The following is a 19,611-nucleotide window of genomic DNA, read 5'->3' on the forward strand; positions in this document are numbered from 1 at the left end:
GAGTGACTGAACTTGATCAGCAACTCTTGTTAATTAAGCCTCCTTGTAACGTGACAAGAGTGCCGCAATCTCTTCAACAAAGGAGGTTTTGGAAGGCTAGTGAATGGCAGAACTGGTTGCTGTTTTATAGTATCTTTGTGCTAAAAGGCATTCTGCCAAATGTATTTAAACCAGCACTGGTTAGTCCTTGTCATATTCATGTTCTTACTATGCAAGGATATTATTACCACAGAGGAGTTGAAAAGATGTGAAAAACTGGTTATAGATTTTGTCAAACAATTTGAAACACTGTATGGGAAGCAGAATGTGTCATTTAATGTACATTTATGTCTTCATTTACCTGAATCTGTAAAAAAAAAACTGGTGACCTCTGTGGGCACATTCAGGATATATTTTTGAGTAATTTAATGGAGAAATACTAAAAATGTTTCATGGTACTCTGTGTTCCTTTACAGATAATGAAACAATTCACATATAGACATGTACTTTTGAGGAATGATGCACTGAAAAATGCTTTAAATTGTGTTTTGTACTGGCCACAAGAGAGCAACTTTCAGCCACTGTGAATACAGCTGTGAAAATATTCAGAAGAGTTCTAGTTAAAGGACAACTGTATTACTCACAAGAGTTCACTAAAGTAGTGAAAAGGAACAGCTTTACTGTTTTGATGCAGAATGGGCACATAATCACAGTTTACTATTACATTATAGTAGAGCAACAAGGTAACAGAAAATGCTTTGCTCTTGGACAGCAGTATGATCGATCACACAGTACATTGATTATAGTTTTTCTCAATTCCCAAGACACATTTCCTGAAACCATGCATCCATTTCTCCAAACTGTAAACACAAAACCCAATTCACACACTACATTCACAAAACCTCTGACTCTTCCTGCAAAACCAAACTATTGGCTCAAAACAGTCCACGCAGTGCTCAACACCAAAGAATGTTGTCAAATCAGGCCTCGAGTCAATCACAATGAAAAACACCACTGAACAGTCTTTACACACAACACTGAAAAAAGGAAAACACAGTGATCAGATCATGAAGCTGTAGAAATAATCTTTATTGTCCACAAAGGAAAATGCAGTTTCAAAACTCTTGTTTAACAAAAATTAGTAATTATCTAGTGTGTAAAAAAAAATAAATATATATATATATATATATGGGCGGCACGGTGGCGGAGCAGGTAGTGTCGCAGTCACACAGCTCCAGGGGCCTGGAGGTTGTGGGTTCGATTCCCGCTCCGGGTGACTGTCTGTGAGGAGTTGGTGTGTTCTCCCCGTGTCCGCGTGGGTTTCCTCCAGGTGCTCCGGTTTCCTCCCACAGTCCAAAAACACACGTTGCAGGTGGATTGGCGACTCGAAAGTGTCCATAGGTGTGAATGTGTGTGTGTCTGTGTTGCCCTGTGAAGGACTGGCGTCCCCTCCAGGGTGTATTCCCGCCTTGCGCCCAATGATTCCAGGTAGGCTCTGGACCCCCCGCGACCCTAAATTGGATAAGCGGTTACAGATAATGGATGGATGGATGGATATATATATATGAAGAAATACACTGTAACAGAAGTGCATACAGTATCTACTCTAGTGCAGCATTATGTTGATGTGCTGGGTCAGGCCATAGGACTTCATCTACATCACAGGCCACATTCTCCCTGGGAAATAACTCCTAGTATGCCGGATCCATCCACCCCTATGTCATTACAGGCCAGTTCCATGGCCTGCAAGAGATTTTGCTGAAAGAGTGTTGCCGGTCATAAACTTTCCAACACCATGAAGAGAAGACCTCCTCTGTTGGGTTGAGGAAAGGGGAGTATGGAGGAAGATAAACATTTAGGAAATCTTGGTTGATATTGAACCACTGTCTGACCTGGACAGGACTGTGAAAACTCACATTGTCCCACACAATGACATGGACAGTATGTCCTGATTGTTCATGATGCTGCTGCTCATTATTGAACCCAGCTTCATCCATATAAATGTATTCATGTGGACGGTCTGAGGAATCCAGTTGAAACATTCACTGCTGTATTTCACGCAGTGTGATTACACTTGTCTTTGAGGGACCATGTCAACAATGAGGGTCTCTTGGTGTGGGTTCAACATAGTCGTCCTCCCCTGCGATGTGTCAGTCTTGTGATTCTACAAAAGAACATGCCGTTACAAAATATTACATGCAGCACTAAGCCTACAAATGTTTTAGGAAAATCATGTACTGAAAAACCTTTTTACAGATCTGTACTGAATCATACTGTAAACATAAACATACACGACATGAATAAAGCAGTTACCTGTTCTCCTTGCTGAATGTTTGGACTGTGGTGGACACGGTGAATCTACTCAGGTTGGGCTGAATTTGAAGTCCTGCTTCCCTCATAGTCAATCCATGGACAAGAACGTGGTCAATGATGGTTGTCCGTATTTCATCCGAAATCATCATTCTTCGTCTCGTCCCTCCTCTTCTTCCACCTCTTCCCCTTACTCTGCCTCTCTGTTTCTATCCATAGTGAAACTTCTACGACTGGGACCCTTGTACGGGCTTATATTGGTTTCTTCACATCATTTGTCACATGTGTGATCAGTTTAGAGTGGCTGTGTTTAAGTTGTGACACCGGTGCTTTATTTGAGTTTCACTTTTGCTACCTGTCCTTACCATTATGCAACCCACGAGCATCACAGTGCAAAACGATTTAGTGGGTGAAAATATGTTTGCAAATTGTGTCTTAATAGGTGAAAAGTTTCTGTCAAAAGGGTGAACCTGTTGTGACTAACTAGGTGAAATGTGCTTATGGTTCTGCCAAATGGGTGACAATTTCAATAAATGGGTTTAGGACACTGAGAATTTGATTCAGAAACAGAGTTTTGTGTTCTAGTAATTGAGAAAAACTGTTAAACTGAAAATGTGGTTGGTCTGAAGAGAGTATTGCCGGGCAGTTATTTGATGTGACAATGTTCAAAGGAAAATGTTTGCTAATTGATCTGCCACAACATGCAAGTCTCTGTGTGTGCATGCCTCCAAGATCCAGTGTGGAAGACTGAGAAGTTAGGGATTTTCTTCCTCAATGCTGCCAAACTATATGTACAAAAATATTGGGACACCTGCCCACTTACAGGAGATTTTATGCCATTCCATTCTAAACCCATAGTCAACAGTATGGAGCTGGTCTTTACAGTTCTAATAGCAGGTGTGGAGCTCTGCAGTTATTAGGTCAACAGATCATTGGACACTTTTCTGCACTATGCTCCTCAGCACTCCTTAGTGCTGTGATTATTAAGCACTACCACTTTTCAGTAACACCACTTGCAGCTGATTGTAGAATATCTACGAGGGAAGAAATTTCACCTGCTGACTTGTTGCATTCTTTAACTAATATTTTGAAAAGCCAGACTGCAGGACTAGGGCCTTGATATTATACACGAGTGTATATTGGGTGCATCCTAATACATATATTGTATGTAATTGCTGACCAAAAAGCCAAAATGTAATTTATGGTCAATCATTGTCATGTTCTTAATCTGCAATGATATTAATTTGACAGATTTAAAAAGTGATTGTAAATATTTACAATTTGAAACACCACAGAAAGAAAATGTCATTTAAATGTATGGAAGGTCTGTAAGGAACTGGACTTTTATTGGCACATTCAGGATATATTCATTGCATGGTACTCTTCTGTGTTTGTTGAAGAATGATTTACTGAGAAGGACAGTGATAAATAAAGACAATACATTTGGTCTGAAACAGAGTAATATGGGACAGGAAAGAGATATTTGATGTGAATGTGTCTGTACTTCAACAACTTCTTTATTACAATATGTTTTTATATTTACCAATATATAGACATACATGGTCCCTTCATATATTGAACTATATTGGAGAATATATGTACTAATTTTTCATATATGGAAATGTATTATTTGATATATTGAACTATATTTTCCAATATATTACCATATTATTGTTTCATAAGGGTGAAGCAGGGAAGCCAGAGGGGGGTGGAGCATCTGGACAAGATCATGAGCTGATAAGTGAACAATTTTTGTTATTAACACAAACTGATGCTTACACTGCCATTCCTAGAATAAAGATGACAGTAGCAGGGATAGAACCTGGCTTTCTAGAAGATTAAGGGGCAACCACATCTACTCTTAGAGCTTCGTATTTTCCAATTAAACCTTAGCTTACACATAAAGCATTTACTTCTATAGGTGTGTCTAACACCAAGGTTAAAGATGTGATAAAGAAACCACTAGAAAGCTCTTTGCAGAAAGGGGAAGATTCTCACACATTTTTGTTTCACTTTAATTGCACTGTGCATGTACATGATGGTCGCTCTGTGGCTCAGGTCATCTTCTCACCCTCACAGAAGCAATTGTGTAACATGTTACTTCAAAGGAAACGTATGCTTGAACACTCTGAGCCTCGTATATCATTGACTAAACTTCCTGAGGATAAGTGGAAAGATCTGGGTCCTTGGCTGTGCAAGTGCACCTCCTGGAATGATTGGCGGGATCATGAAGGAGGTGTGCAAAATAGAGATAAGTGTTTCGTGTCCCATACACAGTTGTGGTGTCTGTTTTCTGCACTGTTAAACTCATTGACTTGAACACACCCATAAACCCGAGCTGTGTTAAAGTTTCAGTTCCTCCTGAGGATTTGGCTGCAGTCGCAGACTGCTTGTGTGTGAAGAGCAAATATAACATTGGGCTAATAATGTCCGCCCAACCCATAATAGTTACCCACAAAAAGTAAGATTTTTCCGGTGAAGAATATTAGAGGACAAGGGGAACCCTAAAACATGTATTAATTATAAAAAGGGAGGGATGTGATGGAAAAAAGCAAACTAATAATGTTCTCAATATATAGTGATTTAACACAGCAGGGGATATGTAGTGACAGAACGTGCTGTGCTTGGATACATGTCCTTTGTAAGTCTTTTGAGACAGGAGAAGTGCTTTGTTCTTAAGTTAGATTTAGTGAAGCTTAATCAGTGTTAAATGTGCATCCTGTTTGAAAGAGGGTGACGTGATTGACCCTAGTCCCCTCAGGGAATTCACAAGGTGAAGTGAGGGGATTTTTATGGGTTGAGTTGGCAGAACCATATTGGGATTGTCTGGGACTTGGGGAGGTAATTAGAGATAGGACAAGTGTATGTGACAAATGCCCTATATAAACTGTTGTGATTCTCTAGATCAGTGTTTTTCAAACTTTTTTCCTGGTGACCCACATTTTGTCCATGATGTTTTCACGTGACCCAGGCAACATAAATATGTATATATATATATATATATATATATATATTTCTATAAATGTTTACTAAAACACAAAACAAAATTAACTTTCTTAATGAGAAGGATGTGCCTGTTTGCTATGTATGATCTGGTCCCATTGTGGTTGACAAGAAGAGAGGGCAACACGCATATCAGCACTAGCTTTCAGTCGGTTTCTCAGCTTTGTCTTCATCTGAGTTAGAACGGAGTATCCCACTTCGCACAAATATGTTGTTGTGAAAGGCAGTAGTAATAAAACACTTGTTCTGCTGAGCAGTGGGTAGTCACCTGAGAGGCCAATCCAGAATTTTGATAATTTCTCATTTTTGTAGAATGTTTTCAGGGTGCTGTCACATGTCAATTGAAGCATTTCTGACTCCTCCAGGGGGGTTAGATTTAATGATGCTATTGATTCTGGGGTTTCAAATTCAAAAGGATGTTTCACCCACCGCTTGTTATAAAGATCATCAAACTTCCCAGGTGGAAAGTAGTGCATGAAATTTTGTGCCAGTCCTTCCAGATGTGCTTTAATAAGGTGTGTCATGTCAGCAACCACTTTCTTTGACACACACGTTCCTCTATGTGCTTGTTCATTTTGAGAAACATGTAGAAAGACTGGGATTTGATTCGAAGTTGCCACAACTTTACTGACTTCTGAAAACCTTGAATTTGTTCACAGTGTCTGAAAAGACAGTCATGTCCTTGAAGTTTTAGGTTAAGTTCATTTAGGATGGAAAAAATGTCAGCAATGTATGACACAGTTAGCAGCCATTTCTCTTCAGAAAAGAAATCTGCAAGTTGTGACTGCTTTTCCAAGAGAAAAGTGTGTACTTCTTCTCTCAGCTCGTAAATTCTGCTGACCACTCTACCCTTCGACAGCCATCTGACATCCGTGTGAAAAAGAAGATGCGTGTACTGTGCTCCCATTTCAGAACACAAGCTCTCAAACAGACGGCTGTTGAGAGCACTGCCTTTGATGAAGTTGACAATTTTTACAATGTCCTTCATCACTAATTTCACCTCTGGTGGCATTCCTTTAGCTGCGAGTGCTTCACGGTGAATAAAGCAGTGATTCCAAGTAATATTCTGGGCTGCCGCGTCCTTAATCTTTTTAATGACTGTTTTTCCCTGTCATGCAGGCTGCCCCATCGCTGGTCACACCTTTGCAGTTACTCCAGTCCAGCCCATGAGTTGTTATATATGAGTTTAATTGTTCAAAAATCTGCTCACCTGTGGTTTTTGAGGGCAGTGTCAAACAGCAAAGCAGATCCTCAACAAATTCGCTTTCCCAAACGTATCTCACATACACCAACAACGTCGCGCACGCAGAAATATCAGTGCTTTCATCCAGCTGAATAGCAAAATCTTTGGCTGTTTGTAATCTGGATATTAGCTGATTTTCCAAATTCTCTGCAATATCCTAAGTTCGCCGTGACACAGTACTAAGTGCAATTTGTCATTGTGTGACAGCACCCTACTTAGCACCTGTGCTGACATTTGCCTTTCTTGAGCCTTCCTTTGGAAGAACGACAGGGGTTTATCCGCCAAATCACCATGACGGGTGGTTAAATGACGTTGTAACTTTCCCGGCTTCAAACTTTCGTTCGCCAACTTTTCACCACAAATAAGGCACATTGGCTTATCATCTTTACTTGCACTGGGACAGTTTACAAATCCAAACTTCAAAAATTCATCTTTATAGACCCTAGCACTCGTTTTTTGTTTTTTCTTTACTGGCTCAACAGCAACGCGATTAGCTTGTAGGTCACTGCCGTCTCTAGAACATTCTCCCGTTTGCTCTTCAAGATTGCACACCTTTTCATTGTTTCCGGAGCCACTGTCTCAGTCTGTTTTTGTCTGGAAAAGAACCTTTCAATGCTACTGGTAGTTGGCCTATTCATGTTTCAATACCGATATTATTCTGAATAAAACTTTTAAACAGCAGCAACTAGGCTCAACATGTCTGAGCTGCAGCACTGTTATAAAGCCCGCACTAGGGGGCGTTCGTGATGTGGCTGTTAAAACAACACTGTTTTTGTGAGCCTGTGAAAAATATATTTATTTTAATTATTTATTAATTTATTTTTGAGCGACCCATTTTTTTTGGGTTCGCGACCCAGAGTTTGAGAAACACTGCTCTAGATAAACTAGAGACTAGAGCAAATACTTGACTGTCTTTATTCCTCTGGTTTCTCCTCGGGCCTGAGAATTTGAAGTCTTCCTTCCTGGTGACACTTGAACAATTGCCATAACAGACGTAAACACAGTGATGGAAAGCGTTCTGGTTCTAGAGAACTCCAGGGGTCAGAACAGTGGACTGTGGAGGTGAATGGAACCATCCTGCTCTAAAAGCTCCTCACAGTAAGTGATTACAGTGGGCCCGGCGTGGACACAGTGTGTATAATCTCTACAGAAGAACATCAGATGACCTGGGACGCTCTGGAGCAGCTGCACATGAGCCTAATCTCCCCAGGCCCAGTTCTGGGAGTCATTGCTGACTGTGGAGAGGAGGTGAAATGCCGTTAGTGTTGTAGCAGTTAATAATATCTACCTCCAAAAAGTATCAAACAATGTGTATGAAAGTGATTGTTTATTATTATTTTTATTGTTTTCTGTACAGTGCAGTTCTCATTCATTCAATCATTCATTTATTATCTGTAACCCTTATCCAGTTTAGGGTCGCGGTGGGTCCAGAGCCTGCCTGGAATCATTGGGTGCAAGGCAGAAACACACCCTGGAGGGGGCGCCAGTCCTTCACAGTGCAACTCACTCACACATTCACTCACACACTCACACCTATGGACACTTTTGAGTTGCCAACGTACCAACGTGTGTTTTTGGACTGTGGGGAAAACACACCAGACTAGTCACCCGGAGCAGGACTCAAACCCACAACCTCCCTGGAGCTGTGTGAGAGAGACACTACCTGCTGCTCCACCGTGCCACCAAATGCAGCTCTCATGAAGTGAAGAATCAAACCACTCTGTCGTCCCAGAATGAACCAGTTAATGCTCCACAGAGCGGGTCTCCCACAACGGGGCAGTCATTTTTAGAACAGGTTTGGAACAGAGTCTCTGACACAGACAGACCACTAGGTGGCAGTGTAACAGATGTTTCAGAACATGAAGAAGATCATTAAACTAAATCACTGCAGTTTGTCATAAGTTTGAATGAGATTTATTCCACTGTTCTGTAAAAGCTTGTCCAGCCTAGCAACAGTCGCTATGGAAGATCATGTGTGAGAGGAGCCTTGAGAGAAGAGCTAGAAATAATGCTCTAGTAACAGAGATCCAGTTTTCCATGATGTGTCTGTTCCTTTCTTCCCTCTGAGGGAAAGATAAAAGAAGAAGGGATCAGAGAGGAGAGATGGAAATATATTTTTAACAAATCATTCTCTTTTGAACTGTTTAGTTTTGTTTATTTTCCCAAACAAATAAACACAAGCTGCTTGTCTTATATTCCTCTGTTTTACCTGACATCACTCCTGTTTGTGAATGAATGAATGCTCCATTTCTCCAGCGCTGTTCTAGACCCCCACAGCTCTTTACGCTCCTCTCTGGGACATTAGAAAGTGTCCTCCACCCGGACGCTCCGCTCCAGCCCCTCACCACACACCCCTCTTTCTGTGAGAGATGTTCAGTTCCAAAGGCTGCCCTATAGCACCCCCCAGTGTCAGAACTCCACACTGCACTGCTGTCATACAGAAGATGAGCTGGAAATTTGATTCAGATTATTTTCTGCTTCATGAAGCTAAAACTCTGTTAAACTGAGTCCAGCACAACTTTCCACTTCCTCCTGTAGGAGTTTATTTATTTCTCTGTGTTTAACTGGAACAGTGCTGTAAATAATGTGAGTGTGTGGTGCTGGGATGTTGGAGCAGTGTTAATATTCATATTAATGAGGTATGAACTGTTTCAGAGCTCGTACACTTCAGTGTTAATAATAATTCTGATTAAAAAGTATCAGTCCCAGGTGATGGAGGCAGTAGTTATTTAAACTAAAGACAGTGTGATGGTTAATAAAGGGTTAAACTGTAACGTTCACTGTGACGGACGAGTCGAGACGCCCTGAGAAACAATGACCAGGAGCCCAGATTAACACGTGTTGATGGAGTCTTTCTGGAACAATGATCTGAAACACAGCGTTCCCGTCTCCACCAGCAGAAACAGAGGGAGGGAATCTTCACAGCAGCAGCCCTTCATCCCAAAAACAATCCACTGATCTTTCTGAGACAGGGACGTTTCTACAACAGCTTTCCTGCACTTTACTAACGAGGAATCAGCTCTTTACTCTGCACTGAGGACTCCCCCATTCACACCACGCTCCAGATCAGAGACGTCTAGACTCCAAATAACTCTGGACTGAGGAGGATCACTGCTCCCTTTAGATCAGGACTGTGTTCATATCACTGTCAGGTTGAAGAGCTCAGAGTGAGTGTGTGGAGGATATTTCACTGTCCCTATGGCCTTGTGTATGAGTTACTACACACTCAGGAGAAACAGAGGGAGATCTCTGAGCGTCTCGTCATGAGTTCTGATCGGACTGATTACTACCTCAGAACCAGGAGTTATTTCCCATAACGGGTACAGTCCTTTAACACCTAGACAGGGCATCTGCAACAACATTATCTACACCCCGCTTGTGACAGATAGACCAACAGAAACCCTGAAGTATGAGAGACAGAGCGTTAATCACGGGTTTGAGTTACACATACGACTAAGGAAAGTTAGAGGATCGTGGTCAGTGAAAATGGGGACTGGAACAGAACTATTACCAATGTAGACTTCAAAGTGTTGGAGTGCTAACAGTAAGGCGAGTGTCTCCTTCTCTATGGTGCTGTACACTAGCTGATGTTTTAAAATCTTCTTAGAAAAGAAGGAAACAGGATGGTCAGTGTGACCTTCACCTTCTTGTTAAAGGACAGCACCTGCTCCAGTATCACCTGCGTCCACCTCTAATATGAAAGGCTTATTAAAGGCAGGTGCTGCAAGCACAGAGCTGTTACTAAGCAGCAGTTTCAGAGTCAAAAGCTGTCTGACACTCAGAGGACAAAACAAAAGGGGCGTTCTGTCTCAGAAGATTAGTAAGCAGCAACACAACAATTGAGAAATTTGTACAAAAACATCTCTAATATCCGGCCATACCTAAGAAACGTCTTAGTTCACGCCTCGTCTTAGGAACTGGGAAAGCATTAATGGCGTGCACCTTGGCGTCTAATAGCTTCACCTGACCCTTACCTACTATTTTCCCAAGGTAAGAAACAACTCCTCTACCAAATTCACACTTTTCTAAATTCAGAACAAGAGAAGCATCATGTAAACGAGTGAAAACTGATTCTAAAATTTCCAGGTGCTGGTCCCATGTGTCAGTACATACCACAACATCATCTAGGTAAGCTGCACAGTTAGGTACATCACCCAGTACAGCAGGGGCATTCCGGAGTCCAAAGGCCATGACTGTGTAGTGCATGAAAGTATCTGGAGTGACGAAGGCAGAGATCTCTGAAGAACGAGAGGTGAGTGGCACTTACCAATTACCTTTAAATAAATCGAGTTTTGTTACAAACTTCACAGAACCAACCTGATCCACACAGTCCTCCATGTGGAGCAGAGGAAGAGAATCAGGCTCAGAGACTGCAGTGACCTTTCTGAAGTCAGTACAGAAACAGTAAGAAATGTAACATGTAAATTATGCAAAGTGTGCTTCTCTACATGCTGCTGGACTTTCAATTTCTTCTCCACTTACAGTCAGTTCTGTTGTATTTAAAAGTGTATACAATAGTTTACAAAGGTCAGATCCCACCATGTCATTCATTTTCATGTTTACAATTCAAAAAGATCATTAAACACTAGGGTTTTTCAGATTTGAAGAGCTTTGACTTGTATCCAATCTTCAAACCTGTGGGTCTTTACTATCAGACGAGCTCTATCCAATGATACCGCTGAGAACTCACCAGGCAGATGTTTAAGACTGGTTCACGTCCCCTTGGTGTCAGTGGCAGTGCCTTAGAGCTGTGGCCCTCTTACGTCTGTGGTCTACAAGGTGGAAGGAGGTGATATTTAAAGAGCCACAAACACAGAATAACACTCTCTCTCTGTGTTTACTGTAGATCAGGGACGTTCCCCTCAGATCTCTCCAAGACTGGAGCTGAATATTCCTGCTGCACACACACACACACACACACACACACACACATTTAAAACTTTAACACAGTGATTTTAAAACCAGGAATTTATTTTCTGTACATTTTTAAGACAAACACAGAACCAGCAAAACAAATGAGTTCACAATACTGTAGGTCTAAATAAACAGAACTATATCTACCCCATAATCACCTGCTCATCAACTTGTCCAAGGAAACCCTCACGTTGTCTCCCAGGTCTCTGCTGTCTGTGATTAATGTGGTGATGCGCTTATCAAGGGCCGTCAGAAATGTAGTGAAATGTAAACAGGGGATTCCTTTTGAACTCTAACCCTAAGCTTCTCTGTCAAATTAGCATCTAATTACAGTCTGTGTTATTAGTTATTAGTGTTCACAGCCCCTAGTGCACTACTGTGTGTGTGTGTGTGTGTGTGTGTGTGTGTGTGTGTGTTCACTAACCCTAACCCTACCTTATTGTTGACATTAAAAGCACGTTGTTCACAGACCATTATTTTATGACAGACTGTGCCCAGCGGAGGGTGGAGGGAGACATTTGGGATTCGGCCTCGGCTTCACGACGTCATGGAAACATCTCTCACTGATCACACACACTTTCAGACAACATCTCCTTTATTAACCCTTTAGTCAAACCAAAGAAATAATACAGGCAGCCGGTCCTGATAAACACTGTCCTCCAAACACATGTTCCACTCTCAGAGCTCAGCGACAGCAGGATCAGATTCACCCTGTAAAGTGTGGGTGGGGCTGAGGAACATGTGGCGTCTGTCTGAAGTCTCTTAAACACGAGGGAAATAAGACGATTACTGAAGCTCGTGTGTGATCTGTGTGTGAATAACTCTCTCAGACTCAGAAGAGCAGAGAAACACAGCAGAGATTCACATGAGAACAGTGTTCCATTAGATTCTATGATGAAAATGCTGTGTCTAACCGACTTTAAGGGTCTTTTTCTCCTCATTCCATTGTGTTCCACAGTGCGCTCCTTTACCCCTCTGACACAGAGAGGAGGTGTGTTTCTGGGGGTTGTAAACCTCTCTCCAGTGCAGGGAGAGGAGCTGTGTATGAGACTCATTTATCCGTTTTTCCCATTCATTTACATTAGCGCTGCGCTTTGAAAACAGACCGGTCCCCAACATGGCGCCCACGCCATAAACATTACGTCACAGCAGCCCATGAGCAGCAGAAATTCACCCGTGTGAGCGATAACTGGAAATGGCCACTAGAGGGCAATGCATAAGCAGACACCCTCTAAATAGAATGGGGTTTTAAATTCATTAATTACTCGTTAAGTTCCCTTTCTAAAGCGCTGAGTTTAGAGACTTGGGATTTTATGTCGGGTTCTTTCTTTTAATGTCATCATCTGTAATGCACTAACAGCAGAAATTCACCTCCTGTGTGAGCTGTAACTGGAAGTGGCCACTAGAGGGCACTGTATCTTGAGGGTGTGCTTGGGGTTAACATTATTTCTCAATGTAAAACGGCCATTAGATTTGGGATTGTGTGTTTTTTGGGTCTCTATTTTACCGTGTGGATAAACTCTAATTTATTTAAAATCATGAAATATTAAATGTATTAAAATGTAAATATCTCTATGTAAGAGTGTAGAACAGTTGTAGGAATATTATGGGGTGAAATTCCTGCTGAATGGGTCTGGCTCCCCCCGCTGGTCGGTCAGCATATTTACAGCCCCTGTATATATTTGGGGTTCAGCGCAGTCTCGGCAGTAGTCGTGTGCTCTGCTGTGGTGAGTACAGCTCCGGTGCAGCTCAGGAACATCACAAAGAACGGAGAATGTTGCAGTGTTTCATTTCCATTGTTTTAGTCTCGAGACACATCTGACAGAGAGCAGTCTGCCTTTTTCAATGTTATTTAAAGACATTAATCCGAGCTGAACTTGAATTATGCGAACACCCAGCAAACACGCAGACGCCCTGTTTGTTTACATTTGTAACGTTCACTGGAGGACGTTTCTAGGACTTTATGGACGTCCGCAACACGTCCTGTTCTAGAACCAATGGAACGTTCCCAAACCCCCATTCCTGGACCGTTCTGTAACGTCCCGGTACCGTCCCTCGGGGAACCGTTATTTCTGTTTCTTTAAAAGAACGTCCGCTTGTGGTCCCCTGACCGTCACTGATCACGGTGCATGACACCAGCTGATTTCACCATTCCAGGAGCATTCCCATCATTCCCCCGGGAATTCAGACTGCACAGGAGGAGGACAGTAAAGTCTCTCATCAGCCGCGCATCACTGGGGTTTACATCAATACAAATCACTACAACAGAGAAACACCAAACAAACTTGTGGTGTGTCCGGTACATCACCGCACGTCTGATTCACATTTGTGCACCGCGCTCTTTCAGCTGGGAGCAGGCAATGATAGAGAGAGAGAGAGAGAGGTGTATGAGAGAAGTGTGTATGTGAGAGAGAGAGAGAGAGAGAGGGAGAGAGAGGTGTATGAGAGAAGTGTGTATGTGAGAGAGAGAGAGAGAGAGAGAGAGAGAGAGAGAGAGAGAGAGAGAGAGAGAGGTGTATGAGAGAAGTGTGTATGTGAGAGAGAGAGAGAGAGAGGGAGAGAGAGGTGTATGAGAGAAGTGTGTATGTGAGAGAGAGAGAGAGAGAGAGAGAGAGAGAGAGAGAGAGAGAGAGAGGGAGGTGTGTATGAGATGTGCGCTTTAGAAAGGAGCCAGTCGCACAGCCGAGATCATATTGGATTAAATGTGTATGCCATAACACACACACACACACACACACACCATGTAGAATTCATGTGAATGGCGTGAACTGTAACCTGTACAACCATTAACTAAAAGACAAATATCCTGCTAGAGACCAGCCAGAGCATTGTACAGTGGTGTTGTCCACATGTGAGAAGAACATATCCAGACCCTGCAGCTCAGCCTTCATTAATCTTTAATGAGATTTAAAGTGAAGGACTGTTTACAAGTGTCCTCACTTCATAGCAGTGAACAAAAGAGCATTGTACTGCAATTTACCTGTAACAGGGCCTTCTTTCTCCTCTTCTGAACGTCTTTAACTTGTTCATTTAGTGAATTTAAACTCTGTGGAAATGTAAATAAAACAACTGTAATGAACGTGTTAAACAGTTTGACCCAAAGTTACACATAATATATTTGTTTGAAGGCGTTTCCCTGGCGTACGGCTGAAAGTGACACTCACTAAACCACTGTGTATCAGTTTATTCAGTAGCTTTCATTCTGTCATTAAAAGATTCAGTTCAGAATATATTTCACTGTGTCTTTTATAATGAACACCCCCCAGAACACATTTTCAATGCAGTGATGTAGAGGGAGACTCAGTTTTAAACTGCAGTTTGTGTCAGTCCTATGTCCCGCTACAGACTTTTATTTTAAAACGGAGGCGTATCGTAAGCACATTGTAATTAAAGCATTCATTCAAATATAAACAGAAGACCAGGAAGTGAAGAGTTTCACAATGACTTTCCATTAGGTCTTTATTAGATTTGTGATGTTATTTAAAGCTGGGGACGTATTTTCAGTGGTTATCTATGAGTCACAAGGGACAGTTTGTTCCTTCACTGAGAAAATAGTGCACGACTCACTAGTGTTATTACTTTCTGAAATAGTAACACAACAGAATAATACACAACAGTAGGCAGTGAATGAATGAAAGAATGACTGAATGTTGATAATAGAACACACAATAGTAACACTACCACTTTCCATAGGCAACAGAAACAGGTAAAGAGGCTGTGTACAATCTCTAGGTCTGGTTCGGTGTCCACACTTAGACGAGCAGTCACCACCTTAAACACATGGCGCCGAGGATGGCAGCCACGGTGACGAGCTCCTCCGTGTTATGTTTGTTTTTGTTAATTAATGTTGTCTATTGTACCTCAAACTTGGTCAGCTGGAACAGAGAACAGTTATTAACCGCCAGGGACAACATTTCTCCTGATTTTATGCCGGAATTTATTCAAAAACTTTCAGAGTGTGTGGAAATCTTTACAACGGCCGCGCTGACGCTGCTCGGCCTCGCAAGGAGACGCTGGAGTCGCAGACGAAGGGGCAGACGCGCGGGCGCGCTCGTGCGTCTCAGGCGGCGCGGGCCTCGCACACCTCTACCATCATTATTCCTCTCCAACCTCCGATCTCTCAGCAACAAAACTGAGGAACTACTCCTGCTCAGCCGGACCAACAAGGACTTCTCCTCTGCTTCTGCCCTCTGCTTCACGGAGACCTGGCTGAACGAGCTGATCCCGGACAGTGCGCTGGACGTACCGGGCTTCCAGCTACTGAGAGCGGACAGAGACGTGGAACGTAGCGGGAAGAGTAGGGGAGGAGGAATCTGCTTCTACATCAACGAGCGCTGGTGTAGAGACACTACAGTATTGTTAACATCATGCTCTCCTCATCTGGAGTCTCTCTTCATTAACTGTCGGCCGTTTTACTCTCCCAGAGAATTCAGTTCCTTCATTCTGGCCGGCGTGTACATTAGGCCGAGTGCGTGCACCAGCGACGCGCAGAGACAACTGGCCGAACAGATAATGGAACTAGAGAGAGATCATCCAGACTCGCTGCTGATCATTCTGGGGGACTTTAATAGCGCTAACCTCACGAAGGAGATGCCCAAATACAGGCAACATATCGCGTGCGCTACACGTGAAGGCAACACACTAGACAAATGCTACACAAGCATCAAGAATGCCTATCGCGCTGTTGCGCGCGCCGCTCTCGGGCTCTCCGATCACAGCCTCGTTCACCTCATTCCCACGTACCGGCAGAAACTCAAAACCAACAAGCCGGCCATTACAACAGTGAAGAGGTGGACCAGTGGAGATATAGAGAAGCTGCAGGGCTGCTTCGAATCCACAAACTGGGCTGTGTTTGAGGAGGCGACAGACGGACTGGACGAATACACAGACGCTGTGACGTCATATATAAGCTTCTGTGAAGACAGCTGTATTTCAACTAGAACACGTGTTAAACACAGTAACAGCAAACCCTGGTTTTCTATAGAACTGAAACAGCTTAGGCGAGAGAAGGAGGCCACATTCAGGAGTGGAGACAGAGCTGTCTACAAAAAAGCCAAGTACAGATTGGAGAAAGGGGTTAAAGCAGCGAAAAGAAAGTTCTCAGAGCAGCTGAATAACCACATCACAGCTAACGACCCATCGTCAGCCTGGAACAGTCTTCAGCTTCTCACTGGCTACAAGGTGAGAAATACCCCCCTCCACCTGAACGACCGTCAGCTCACCAACGACCTGAATGAGTTCTTCTGCAGATTTCAAACAATAGACAATCAGCAGACTCTCTCACCCCATCATCAACCCCCCTCCTCCCCCACACTGGCTCTCACACCTCCACCCCCAGCTTGTCTCACCATCAGCCTGCAGGACGTCCACAGACTCTTCAGCAGACAGAAGGTGAAGAAAGCCCCGGGACCTGATTCAGTTTCTCCATCCACCCTAAAACACTGCTGTGACCAACTAGCACCAGTCTTCACCAGCATCTTCAACAGATCACTGGAGCTCCGTTGTGTTCCAGCCTGCTTCAAGACCTCCACCATCATTCCAGTCCCCAAGAAATCCACCATCACTGGATTTAATGATTACAGACCTGTCGCCCTGACATCTGTGGTCATGAAGGTCTTTGAACGCCTGGTCTTAGCCCACCTAAAGACCATTACAGACCCCCTGCTGGACCCCCTGCAGTTTGCATACAGAGCAAACAGATCTGTTGATGATGTGGTCAACCTAACTCTCCACTTCATCCTTCAGCATCTAGACAGCTCTGGAACCTACGCTCGGGTTCTGTTTGTTGACTTTAGCTCGGCTTTCAACACCGTTGTGCCGCAGCTACTTCAAAGCAAACTGTCCCAGCTGTCAGTGCCGGACTCCATGTGTCAGTGGATTGCAAACTTCCTCACAGACAGAAGACAGTATGTGCGGCTTGGGAAACACACCTCAGACCTTCGAACACTCAGTACTGGAGTTCCACAAGGGTGTGTTCTTTCACCCCTTCTCTTCAGCCTTTACACCAACGACTGTGTCTCCAAGGAACCAGCTGTAAAGCTCCTGAAGTTTGCAGATGATTCCACTCTGGTGGGCCTCATAGCCAATAGTGATGAGTCTGCTTACAGAAAGGAGGTTGGTAAGCTGGTGTCCTGGTGCAGTGACAACCACTTGCTGCTGAACACAGACAAGACTGTAGAGATGGTGGTGGATTTCCGACGCAACCCACCCCCTGTATCCCCCCTCTACATCAAGGGCACCGCAGTTTCCACTGTAGAGTCACTCAAGTTCCTGGGCACCACCATATCCAGGGACCTGAAGTGGGAGAGGAACACCGTCTCCATCACCAAGAAAGCTCAGCAGAGAATGTTCTTCTTGAGACAGCTCAAGAAATTTGACCTGCCACAGACCCTGATGATCCAGTTCTACACAGCGATCATCGAGTCCATCATCACCTCATCCATAACCACCTGGTTTGGTTCCTCTACCTCACAAGAAAGAGCCAGGCTCCAGCGCATCATCAGATCAGCAGAGAAGATCATTGGATGTAACCTGCCAACGCTTCAGGAGATCCACACCAGCAGGGTGAGGAAACGCGCTCGCAAAATTATGCTTGACCCCTCACATCCTGGACATCACCTCTTCCAGACTCTCCCTTCTGGTAGAAGACTAAGGATCATCAAAAGCAGCACAACACGACATGCTAACAGCTTCTTTCCCAGAGCTGTAGCTCTCCTCAACCACAGTGAACACCTCTGAGTCTCCAAACCACTGAACTAAACCGACTGGACATAACTGCACTGAACAGGACACTTTACTCACTTGCACTATGCTATTTTGCACAGCTGTACAGAAGTTCTATTTCTGTAACTTCTACAACAATATATAATATAACCTACTTTAGGAATATCTGGAAACATTTATATTCATACGCATATCTGTACAGTATAGATTTTATATTTTATGTTGTCTAATTTATGTCTTAACGCTCTTTTTTTTCCAGTACTTAACTGTATTTTTTAGTCTATTTATTGTTTATTGTACCTCTTTTAAAGTTTTGTTAACAGTCTGTGTACGTGTTACATGTCATACATGTGTTGCTGTCACCAAGACAAATTCCTAGTATGTCTAACATACCTGGCGAAATAAAGAGATTCTGATTCTGATTCTGACACCGTAACGAGAGCGAGTGGCATGTACAAGTCTTTCTAGCACAACAGGAGGGTGAGTGGTTCCTGCAGGTGGCTCCACACGATGACTACGCTGGTTCTGGAGGCAGGAGACCAGGAATAACCAGACAGCAGGGGCAGGTGTTCATCTTAAACACAACAAGGAGAACACACAGATTGTTAGTTTTCTTTAAGAGTTTGGACAGGACACGTGTAAAAACAGAGCAAGCAGCAGAGCCTTGGCTACCACAGCTAATGCCATGTACACACTTCACCACTTCATCAGATCACTGCACCTTTCACAGGGCTGTTTTCTTCTAATCAGGGGTCTGTCAGTGTTTCTGCCTTCTGCGTCACATGACTGATGGTGGCACAGGGTCATCTACAGCAGGGGTCAGGAAAAGGCGGCCCGCGTCCAGGTCCACACCCAGACGCTGTCCCGTCCGGATCCTTTTTGAAAATCAGTGTTTTATTTGTAAACTCTACTTCAAATGAGAAAAAGCCTCTTTATTTAGAGCATTTGTTATTTATAATTATTTATAAATATTTTGGAAATATGTTTAAATGTCATTGAAAATGTAATTTGATTCAACATTCAGTTGTTAACTTCATAAAGGGCTGCTATTAGATGTCATCCTTGGATTCAGGCACAGATTGATATTTATAAATAAATCAGAAATCAGCCCAGAGTTATACACGTGACTGACCCCTCCACATAATCCTTCTGATGGTGAATGACTGACTGATTTCAAGGGTCAGATGTGGACATAAGATGTGTTCTGACGTGACCACCTGATTCTGGAGGAAGACCATATGTTTTTATCAGATCGGTTCCTGCATCAATTTCCAGCCTTTACAGTAACTCTATTGTGCACTGATCTGTCTGCTTCATTCTACTTTCCTATAGATTCATTGTCTCTATCACAGAAAGAACACACTGTCCAATCAGCTGCTGATGATAACATCTGTGTAATGAGGGGTGGGCGATACGGCCTTCAAATAATATCACGATAC

The 19,611-nt window shown here is 43.2% G+C and overlaps 1 long non-coding RNA gene across 1 annotated transcript; it reads right to left on the reverse strand.

Moving 5' to 3' along the window:
* Positions 1-7,882: 7,882 nt before the first annotated feature.
* On the reverse strand, positions 7,883-14,498 carry LOC136699907 (uncharacterized). Its single transcript, XR_010803682.1, has 3 exons — positions 14,430-14,498; positions 8,745-11,432; positions 7,883-8,598 (listed from the first exon to the last, which is right to left on the reverse strand). It is a non-coding gene; the product is annotated as an uncharacterized lncRNA (long non-coding RNA).
* Positions 14,499-19,611: the final 5,113 nt, after the last annotated feature.

This window comes from Hoplias malabaricus, chromosome 6 (genome assembly GCF_029633855.1).
Source record: "Hoplias malabaricus isolate fHopMal1 chromosome 6, fHopMal1.hap1, whole genome shotgun sequence".
In the NCBI taxonomy this organism is placed as follows: Eukaryota; Metazoa; Chordata; class Actinopteri; order Characiformes; family Erythrinidae; genus Hoplias; species Hoplias malabaricus.